Genomic DNA, 12,114 nt, shown 5'->3' on the forward strand with positions numbered 1-12,114 from the left:
TAAAATAACTTCATCTTTAATTCCTATGCTAAGCTTTATTTTAGATAATGCTTGCTTGGGTGATCTTTTAGATTAACCATTATATCTTTGACTTTATACTACAAACACAAACATGCCTAGAGTAGTCTATTGTAATATTAAATTTAGTGTACAATCATGAAGAAATGAAAGAAAAGCAAAAGCACTATGTTTGAGAGCTTAAAAAGAAAATTATAGTCTACTACTAATGTCTATAAAATGATATTTAGTTTATTTTAAAGTAAATATAAGTATAACCATAAAGGACACTAAATATTCAGGAAAGTTTTAGAAAAAGAGCTTCTTGAGGAAAAAGCTGAATATATTACTGTCTAAATAATTTTTCATAAAATTCTCTTAAGTGATTAACAGAACAATTTCCTGAATTCCAAGTTTATTATGTTTTTAAGGAGAAAATGACAAAAGCATAATTATGAACCTGAAAGAAATTAAAACAATGCTAAAAAAAGACATGCACATAAAATTACTGACTTATTTAGACTTTGCATTTATCATATATTCTAAAAAAGTATCACCTGTAAATTGTTGTACAATGAATTTTCTATACTAACATCAAAATTTGAAAGGAAAGATAAAATTGTTCAAATTTGCAACAGAATAATAACTTCTAAAACATTATCATCTTTAGTGTGTCTGGAAATTTAAGAAATGAATTTTCAGTGCCTATAAGTTCATAAATCTTGGTCATTTGTTAAAGTCTAAATAAATGAATATAGAAAAACACTTTTCAGTTCTATAGAATATAAAATAAATAATAGTAAACTAATTTAGAAGTTTTTTTTTATTATTAATGAATTAACATTGACTTAATCCATTCAAAAATTGTTACCTATGTCAATTGTTATTCTATCACAACCTTCCTTTCCAGTTAATGGAATCAATGAAATGTCATTGCATTATATTTTCTGGTTTCAGTTTCATTGATTTTTGGTTCATGCCTAAGCCATTCTTGCTGTGAGGTACTGAATCACTTGAATATTTGTAAAATTCTAGTAGAATTAAGACATAACATAATTTACCAAATAAATAAATTAAGACAATAAACCTAGAAACTAGAAGCATCCCTTAAGTAAGTAATTGGGAATGTTTTCAAAACTAGATAAATCGCTGTATTAAATCCCTTTAGGTCACAAAATTGATGATATTTGTGTCTTCAGTATTCCTAATACTTTGCTGGTCATCATTTTCAACTTTACATCACAATCTTTTAAGAAATCTTAATCTCTCACTACTTTGTGTTTCACATAGCTCCATCTTCTAAGAGTATATGGTTAGTATTTAAACATAAATTTGAGAAAATTGAAAACATTCATCCTACCATATTTCGCATATACATTTTGTCCTTGTTTTCTCAAATTAAAATTGTGTGTGGGGTTGTTTATTTTATTTTATTTTATTGGACACACCCAACATTTCTTGAGTCATTCCTGGCTCTGCATTTCGGAAATACTCCTAATGGACCATATGTTATGCTGAGGCTCAAACCCTTATTGACTGCATACAAAGACCCTACCCATTGAACCTTTGAATTAAAATTTAAATAAACTAAGATAGGAGAGTAGGTTGTTATTTTACATGTACCAGGTTCAATCATCAGTGCCTCATATAATTGCCCTCCCCCCATTGCACACACACACATAGCCTGACTTTTAGAACCAAGCTTTTTTTTTTTTTAATAGCATTGAAGGACAGATATTGCATAGTGATATGGCCGTACACATTTCTTCCACCAAGGGGCTCTTTTAGTCATTTGGGAAAAACTACAAATGGAAGGTTTTCACTTATTATTAGCTGTCGTCAGAATTGTTCTCATTATGAACTGTAAAAATATAATATTTGGGTTGGAGATAGTACAACTTTCATGTGGGAGATTTGGTTTTATCCCTCACTTGGTCATGTGAATCTCACTATGTGTGATGAATAAGTTCAGAGATAGGAGTAAGTCCTGACTATCACTGAGTGTAGCACCCAAAACAAAACAAACAAAAGTTATATTTCAAATCCTATATATTTGAGTAAGAAACTATATTTGACCTGGGGAACTCAAAAGTTTTGAAAATAAGAATGCTTTTATAAAAATGTATTTTATTTTGTGTGTCTAAAATAGTAAGAGATATAAAATAAATATTACAGAAGTCAAGGCACTTGTCTTAAAAACAGTCACCTTGGAGATGTACCCTTACACTCCTGAACCACACAAAGAGTAATCCTTGACCACAAGGTCGGGTTTAGGTCCTTAGAACTACCAGGTGTAACCCCTCCAAAAAAAACACAAATTAATTATTTAATTCAATAGAAAGATTATATATTAACTGTATTTCTCTAAAGCTAGAAAATAATTTATTTTAGCACTATTCTAAATATGTTATTTCTATCATTTTATCACATTTGTGCTTAAAATGTTAAATTACAGAATAAAATTTTAAATTCACAATATTAAAAACAACCAATGAATGAAATACAATTTTAAACAAAAATATAATTTGATAAAATAATACAAAGAAAACAAGATACCATATTGAGTATAATAAGACCAAGAGGGAAAACACCAGATACTCTCACACTTATGTGGCATACAGAAAAACACAAAAATATAGAATAAACAGTGTTGTATAATGACAAATTTTTGGCCTACATCTAGGAACTGAAAGTTAGAGTGCCAAGTAGTGGGTAGAGGAGATAGAGGAATAAGGAATGTACTAGAATTTGTAACAATAATGAAAAAGGTGAAGGATTTAGAGGGAGGTTCTTTACCTGCTTTATGAAATAAGAAAATTCTCAAATGAACAAACTAATTTTATGCCTCAAGGAACAAGATAAAGAAAACAAAGCCAAAAGTAAATGGAAAGAAATAAAGGCCAGAATAGAATTAGGTAAAATAAGAATTCAAAAGACAAAAAAAAAAAATCTCAAAACTTGTTAAAAAGACATATATTTAGCCAGATTCAAGAGAGAGGGTACAAAATAAAAAAATAGAAATTATAAAGAAAATCTTATAATTGATAGAACTAAATGTATCAAAAAATGGAAGACACATAAGCTGTCTCTAGGGAGTCAGGGCAAATGAATAAATTTCTAAAACTATGTAAACTGCAGAATAAGTCAGGGAGAAATATAACATTTAAGAAGAAAAAAATGCTATTTAAAGAATTTACTTAGCAGTTACAACTCCCAACAAATAAAGTTCTATGATGAGATGACTCCTCTAGAATATTCTATGAAATATTTTAAAAAATTGAAATCAAATTCTCCTAAATTTTTTAAATAAAGAGAACATACCAAAATCTTGATTAGTCTGTCAAAATCTGATAGTTACCAAAACCAATCAGAAAATTATGGCATATATTGTAGGTAGATATCTCAAAGCTGTGATGCTTGAATATATGAGGCTATAAATTTAACCCCCAACACCATAGGGCTCCCAAAACACTAACAATTATGATCCTGATGTTATTAAAGCAATGCTAATAAGCTAAAATAACAACTACTCAACTGTAGTACAATATTTTTGCATGAACTCAAATGAAAAATACCAATTATTGGCAAACCATATTTAGAAATAGATAGACTCAAAGGATTATACATCATGAACAAATTAGATTTCTTCTATCCAAGCACACAGTTCAATATCTGCAAATCAATATCATATAATAATAAATAAAATATAAGTTATAAATACCATAAAATTATTTCACCAAAAGTAAAAATAATTTGACAGGAATCAACACCAATTCATGATATAAACTGTCAATAAAAAAGATACCTCAGTGTATTAAAAGCCCATATATGACTAGCCCACAGTTAATATCATACACAGTGTTAAAAATTTGAAAGACTATACTTACCTGGCAGGGGAGATACCATGATCACGAAGGTGGTTTCCCCAGGGCGAGGCTCACCCATTGCACTCCGGGTGTGCTGACCCCTGCGATTTCCCCAAATGTGGGAAACTCGACTGCATAATTTGTGGTAGTGGGGGACTGCGTTCGCACTCTCCCCTGGGGGAAAAAAAATTTGAAAGACTAATTTTCTAGTAAGAATAAAAATTAGAGGCCGGGAAGGTGGTGCTAGAGGTAAGGTGACTTGCAAGCGCTAGGGTAGAACGGACCTCGGTTCAATCCCCAGCGTCCCAAATGGTCCCCCCAAGCCAGGGGCGAAAAATAGAAAATAGAAAAAAAAATCTGCAATTAGAATACTATTTACAGATGAAATGGACACATATGTAAAATTAAGTCACTAAGATTTTGAAGTTTATTTGAGAAAATAAACCTGTCAATGATATAACAGAAGTGAATAGAAATCTGTAGTGCCAAAAACTCCATATTTTATTCCTGGGACTCAGATTACTCCTATATAGGTTTCTGTGCCCTTTTATTTTGCTTTGTTTTGTAGCCACACCCATTGTTCTCAAGACTTAATCCTTACTCTGCACTCCTGGATCACTCTTGGCAATGTTGAATATGTGTGTGTGTGTGGGGGGGATATGTAATATTGAGAAAGAAAATTGTATTAACCCCTGCACACCAAACAATAATAATGTCTGTAGTATCTCTCCAAAACCTGTTCCTCAATTTCTAAAGGAAACTATCATGTGAGAAATTGATGTTCCAACTACTATAATTGTATCTTAGACTTTAAAAAAGAAAATACAAAAGGGAAAGTGTCTATACTGATAAGTCAATAAACCCATTCTGTGATTTTTAAACCATATGGGAGCAGAGAGCACAGCAGCAGGGCTTTTGCCTTGTACGTGGCCAACCTGGGATGGACCTGGTTTGATTCCCGGAATCTCATATTATCCCATGAGCCTGCCAGGAGTGATTTCTGATTGCAGAACCAGGAGTAATCTCTGAGTGCCTCCAGATGTGGCCCCCAAAATCTCCAAAATCAATCAATCAATCAATAAATAAATAAATATTGAACCATAGCCAGCTATGCTCAGAGTTTTTTGTTTTTTGTTTTTTTTTCTGGCTCTGAGCTCAATGATAACTCTTGGCAGCACTGGGAGACTAATTTGCTATGTCAGGCTAAACTTGGGTAGGCAGCATTCAAGTCTTATCTAATGTTCTATCTCTTGCATCTAATAAATTTATTCTTTAAAATAATTTTGATAAGATTTTAACCAGTAATTTTTCTTTGAATTTTAAAGCCCAATTTCCATTGCATGGTCACATTTATCTGAGCGGATTATATAAATAGTTTACATTAGCAAGAAACCATTTATATTTAAATAATATAGTGGTTATTAATAAGAAAGAGGAAGAACATATATATTACATATAAATCATATATTAGTATTGGGTGCCATATATTTATAAAGTTCAGAGGTATGCATGGAAACAGTCTTTCAAGATCACTATATATTAGTCATCATTGCATCAGTAGCAATTGATAACTGTCACATATAAGACAGAAATACATGATAATATTTTATCTGCTAAGTTAAAAGCATCAAGGGAACCTTCATTTCAAGATAAACTATATTATAAACTAAACTAAAACTATATCCACAACTCATAATACTTTGTTTTAAATGATATCTTGTTATTTTGCTATCAGGTAGAGTTAAATATGGCATCAATCTATTCCAAGTTATTTTTAATGTACAAAGTAGTTTAATGAAGTTTAGCCAAATGGACTGTTAAAACCATTAAGTAATGCCTAAAATGCTGAGAAAAATGTCTGATATGATACATACTAAGCAATGCTGCTTTATAATAAATACTAGAGAGAATGGTGCATTTAATTATCTCCACTCATTTTTAAATTTTCACTAAAAATAATATATTTAAATTGTCCATTCAAAAATAGCTAAGATATTAAATTGTTTATTTTTTTATAAAAATATACTACATCAGAATAAAGACTAAAATTAAGAGTTGTTTTTTTCATGTTCCGAACTTGAGACTAAGACCAATTAAATTTTAGCAGCTGAAGTAAAATACACAGTACAGAATATTCATCAGATTAGAAAGACAAAGAAAGCTTATTTTTTAGCTTATTGTCGATATTTTTCAAATTTAAATGCCTCATGCTGCAATTTAAACTTATTTGTTCTTTGAATGTTCTTACTGGAATGGGTAAAGATATTTTCACTGTCAGTGTAAGAACCCAAAAATATTTATTTAGATAACACAGACATATTGTAATGATCTTAATTTTGTATATGAAGTACTAAATAAAATGAGAAAGGCAACTTCTGTCAATTATATTTTAATTGTTTTAAGTCCTTTATTAATTAACCTTATAAAAAGCTTAAAGTCATCAAACAAACGCCAGTAAAAATAGGTTTATGTAGTGAAAAATGTAGACAACAATCTTTTCTAATAGTGTAAAAAGAGTCAGCAATCTTTGAAAACTTATTCATCCTCTTGGACCCAAGGGATGTTCAGGTAATTGAAAAAGAACACAATAATGCTGGGTTTCTAATGGCTCAGCAATGTTGCATACATGAAAATACTGAAACTGTACTTAAATAATTATGGAACATTGCTTAGTGAGCATAAACATAAAGGCAGTGTTACAGTGTCCAGATTTTTGGTTATGCTTTTATAGAAAACAAAGAATTTTATGTATACTATAATTTATATATTTGCCTACTGCCCTAAAATCAGGCTAATCAATATAGATTTTGACAATGCAATCAATTTTCTATTTTCTTGCATAATTTCAATTTTCTAGGATTAATTTTAATATATTGGTTACATAAGATCCATGTGATTAATCACGAGTCCCTGAATACCTGGTAGCTTGTGTTATATTTTCCATCAAAACAAAAGCCTATTCTTAAGGGAAAATTTATGGCCACTGTGGTTATTTTCACTTGAAATTATATACTAAAATTATTGGGAAAATATCAGTGTCTAATTTAAGATGAAGTAGAAGTTTGATATTACTGAAATGAAAGTAATGTAGAAAATATAGAGCCAGAAAGAGCAGGGAAAAAACTATGAAAAGTCAATCAAAAAAAAAAAAACATGAGAGAAGTTTGAATATTCTATGTAGCCTATATGCCTTTATACCTATAGGCAATATAGAAGTAGCAGCCATAAAACAAATAAATAAAACAAAAGTAAAGGAAAATTAATATTACTCCATGGCTTAAATCTTTATGGAATTAATGAGTAAACAATAAACCAGTTTAGAGTGATTTAGAATGGAATTTAGTACTCAAAATTGAATAAGACTATTTATTGGTAAGTAAGCATTTTGAAGGTGCTATACCTGTTGAAAAAGTCAGAAGCAATGATTACAGACAAATGGATTCTTAAAAATCAAGTTGAAAAAAAAGTGGTGGTGACAACTATTTGGAGATATTGAAACAATTTATCTGATGATCAGAGGGATTTAGTCCTATGATATTCAGTAATAAAAGCAACAGGTTTTTCTATTGTAAAAATTACAGAAAAGTGCCTATATTAGCAATAATTTGATCTGAAGTTCAAAATATTTTAAAAAAACTCTCACTTCAGTAAAATAAGTTATATTGAAAATATTAATAGGAAAAGCAGAATACACCTGGGTTTAATTTATTTGTAATATATAGATACATACTTATGTATGTAATATATACACTCAATATACAAGACTATTCTCATTGCTGAAGTTATTCATTTTACTTGTTAGAATGTTCGATTTTAAATTTCAATGGTTATAATGAAAAATGCATACTTGCCTGAAATCATGAGTACTGGTTCTTTTGTCACTTAACTATGAAGCCATTACTAATTTAAAGAAAAAACTTAAATTTTTCACTTTTAAATGCAACATTAATCATAATAAATTAAAATAATAAGTGTATATTTAATTTTATTCTATTCTCAGTATTTTACTTCATAATTACTTAAAAATTATGGTCTATATTCATTATTACCACCGCATTTAGAAATTAAATTAGTATATATAAATGCTTTTGAACTTGTAGTTACCCTTAATAATTCATTTTAAATAAGTCTTCAAAAGTGATGACAGATCATACTGACTTTTATATTTATTGGGTATTAAGTTGGAGCTTATGTTAAATACACTTAATGGCAGTAATATGTGCATAGCATTTTTTCAATGTGTCACATATAATTTTTGAGCAGTAGATGAAATATGTAGCAACTCAAAATATAAACCACCTGTTGTTCAGATTTCCACTGCTGAGAGTACTGCATTGTTTAGCTTTTTCTACAGTGTGCTGTGTGTGTCAATATTGATTTCAGAAAAAGTAATAAAGGATCCTGTCAAAATAAAATTAAAACCTAAGGCAATTTACTTTGCTGAAGGGGGTCAGCTTTAATAACCATCACCATCTTACCAGAACTGCTGTGAAATTTCATTAACACTGTACTCCAGTCACATATCAGCTAGGTTTACAATTACTACTTGATTATATGTCTGTATAGATCGTTAGGCACAAGCCTCCTTTTGGTGCCCTATAACGTTCAGTGCATGGGGTTTCTTTACAATTCAGTGGAAACTCTATTCAAAGAAAGAAAATGATAATAAAGAAAAGATTGGTACTGGAAATGTTCCTCAACTCTGCACAAAATTACAATACACATGGCAATTTCAAGATATTTGAAGTTTGAATCTATTCACCGTAAGTTGAAGTCAGATATCTACTTGAAATAGAACCAGAAGAGGTATGTAATGAATGTAAGAAAAGAAAAAAATATTCATGAGTTTGGAAGATTCAGTATTATCTACTAGGAAGAACATGCAATTGCCTTTCCCCCTAAATCTTAGATGAAGATAAGTTTCGCATAAATTAATAATTATTAATATATGTTGGCCTATGTAATTAGAATATAAACTTAAATGTAGTTTAAAACTAAGAAAATAATTTAAATGCAAGAAACTAAAAATTCCATTAAATGAGAGAATTATAAACATATGAACCTTCTCAGTTAATCACTGATAGTTTCATGTAATTTATTTTAATAGTATAGGCAGTAATGTTTTTAAGTTAAATCTTTTTTTGGGGGGAGGGGCGGAGACATAGCATGAAGGTAGAGCGTTTGCCTTGCATGTGGAGGGACTGTGATTCGAATCCTGGCATTCTATGTGGTCCCCGAGCCTGCCAGGAGCGATTTCTGAGCTTGGAGCCAGGAGGAACCCTTGAGTGCTAATGGGTATTCCCCAAAAACAAACAAAAATCACCTTTTTTGGGAGGCGGGGGGCACAACCTAGGGTGCTCAGCGGTTACTCCTAGCTCTGTGCTCAGAAATCACTCCTGGCAGGCTCAGGGGCCCATATGGGATGTGGGAATCGAACCACCGTCCATCCTGTGTCTGCCACATGCAAGGCAAATGCCCTATAGCTGTACTATTGCATGTTAAATCTTGAATGAAATGATTTTCTATTCTACTTTATACTTCAATATATAGTACTGTCTTTCATTGTTTATTGCACTTGCCTACTTACACTGAATACATTTCAGCTACATAAAATAGTATACTGAAGGTGAGGTTTTTTTGTTTGTTTTGAGGCCACATCCAGTGCTCAAAGGTTATTCAACGCTCTCTCTTTGAAATCACTTACTGGAGTACCTTATTGGATGCTGAGGATGGATTCCCCAGTTGGTCACGTGCTAGGCAACCTCCCCACTTGCTGTGCTATCATTATGACCCCTAAAGTTGATTTTTTATTATATTTATATGCATAATAAATATATTTAAATGTGAATTAGAAAACCAAGCAACAAAGTATTTAATCTGTAGTTCCTTGAACCACACCATCACTGGACACAAAAGTAAAAGTGAATGCAAACAGTGGCCAAAAAGATAGTACAGAAGATAAGATGCATGCCTTGCCAACAACCAACCTGGGTTAAATACCTTATAAACCATATGGTCCCCTGAGCCCAAGTGGGATATCTAAGTACATGCCCTGAGAAAAAGTGAGTGTTGCTCAAAAATCAAATAATGAATGTAAGCATCAACAACACATTAAGGACTATCACGTACAGAATTTAATACAAATCATTCTCAAGAAAATTTGGACCAAATTGCCATAGACATCAATTGATGATTCCTAAATATAATAATGTGGCATGGAGACAACTGTGAATCAAATGTTACAAAATCTGAGAGGAATATACATCTACCTTGTTTTGAGTTTTATTTAGTAGTATTTTTGGGGGGGGGTCACACCCAGCAGTGCTCAGGGGATACTTCTGGCTCCATGCTCAGAAATTGCTCCTGGCAGGCACGGGGTACCATATGGGACGCCGGGATTCGAACTGATGACCTTCTGCATGAAAGGCAAACACCTTACCTCCATGCTATCTCTCCGGCCCCATATTTAGTAGTATTTTTATTGTCCAGTTTTTCTTGTATGGCTGATAAATTGAATAGAATCCTCTTTAGTAGACTTAAGCCCATTCTGTGTCCATCAAATTAATTGAAAGCTAGTCCTCCTTTGATACTTTAGTTGGCCACTCACACGTAGTCATTTTCCTTTGGTCTTAAAATAATTCGGCCATATCTGCTCTGTAAGATGTATCATTGATATGTAGAGGTTATTATTTTAGTATATTGATAGAACCTCATATTAGCGATTAAGTAGCTCTTGTTTGAAACATAGACCTTTACATTTTTAAATAAAATTATTTCTTTACTTAACCAGTGAAATAAATATTTATATGTCATAGAATTGTTTAATTATTTGAACAAACTTTTCTGAATTTATTAGAAAAATATATTATATAGAAAATATTAAATGAAAGACATTGTCTATATTTTCCTATGCTGTCAAACGTTTTTACTATTAACACTCTTAATATTAAGGTTGAATTTATCTTTGAAATCTCAAAGTTACTTTTTGAACTACTTGCCTTGCATATGAGAGGCCCTGGGTTTGGTTTTGACATCATATTGTAGAGGGAAGGGGCTTCTTAATGCTCATTTTAAAATATAAAATTTTTGCAATAGAAGATGAGATTTACTTACAAATTACATATTTCCCTGAAATCAATGTTTTTTATTACAGCAATTCTGTACTAAACAATTACAATACAGCAAGATTATTCATTTATTTCAGTCCTTAAATGCAGCGTTCTTTGGGAATTGTGTTTGCTACTACTTTAACTATTTGAAGGAATCCATATTCAGAACTCAAGAAAAATGTATAATTGTTTATTTTTAAATTTTCACTTTTTGCCTAATTATATTGTATAGCTATTGATTTCATCTCCTTACTTTCATAAAATGGTTGCTTGAAAGAACCTTTTTTTCTTTTACTCAATTATATTTTTGAAGCTGGAGATTATATTATACCCACTTGTCTTCTTATTGTCCATTACAATACGTTGTGTCAGACAAGTGATTTTATGTAGTTTGAAACTCAAACATTTGTCATTGGAAAAATATATAAAATAATATTGTATTATACTTTGTGTTTTAAAATGTAGTATTAGTTAATTATAGAGAAATTTAAAATAACGAATATAATGTGGTTTAATACATTTTAAATATTAGTTTCTTCGAACTTTTATTAGTCTTTTAAAGTCAGCAGATAGCCCAAAGCAGATAACCATATTTATTCTAAAAGTCAGTATGTTTTTAGAAAAGAAAATGCACTGCTTGTCATTGTTTTTACCCTATGGAAGCAAATTCCTTTCTTAAAATGAGTTTGCAATACCTAAAATATAGTATCAATATTGCCAGTTTATTATTCTCTAGAGACCTTGAGTCAGCAAATATTTCCAACTGTACGCATGTATATTATAGAAAAAATACAATTTGGGAAACTCTTGAATGTAACTGGTCCTGGTTTAATATGGAAGAATATGGAAATTAGTGATAATGTTTAATGGGAATCAGTCAGCATACTAAATAAGGCAGTCTACTTAAAAAATGTTCACATCAGGGGCTAGGGAGACATAAAGGAGGTAAGGCATTGGTTTGTATGCAGCTGACCCTTGTTTGATCCTTTGCACAGTTAATGATCACTCAGCACGGCCAGAGGACACTCTTGAGCACAAGATCAGTAAGAATCCCTGAAAACTGTAAAGTATAATGCCAAAATGAATACCCACTCCCCACAAAAAATTCAAGTCAGATATTTGTGTGTAAAGACTCTTTAGGA

At 31.0% G+C, this 12,114-nt stretch overlaps 1 non-coding gene across 1 annotated transcript; it reads left to right on the top strand.

Annotated features, from left to right (window-relative positions):
* Positions 1-3,876: 3,876 nt before the first annotated feature.
* LOC126032967 (U1 spliceosomal RNA) lies at positions 3,877-4,040 on the top strand. Its single transcript, XR_007504125.1, has one exon. It is a non-coding gene; the product is annotated as a U1 spliceosomal RNA (small nuclear RNA).
* The last annotated feature ends 8,074 nt before the right edge of the window (positions 4,041-12,114 follow it).

This window comes from Suncus etruscus, chromosome 16 (assembly GCF_024139225.1).
Source record: "Suncus etruscus isolate mSunEtr1 chromosome 16, mSunEtr1.pri.cur, whole genome shotgun sequence".
Taxonomy (NCBI): domain Eukaryota; kingdom Metazoa; phylum Chordata; class Mammalia; order Eulipotyphla; family Soricidae; genus Suncus; species Suncus etruscus.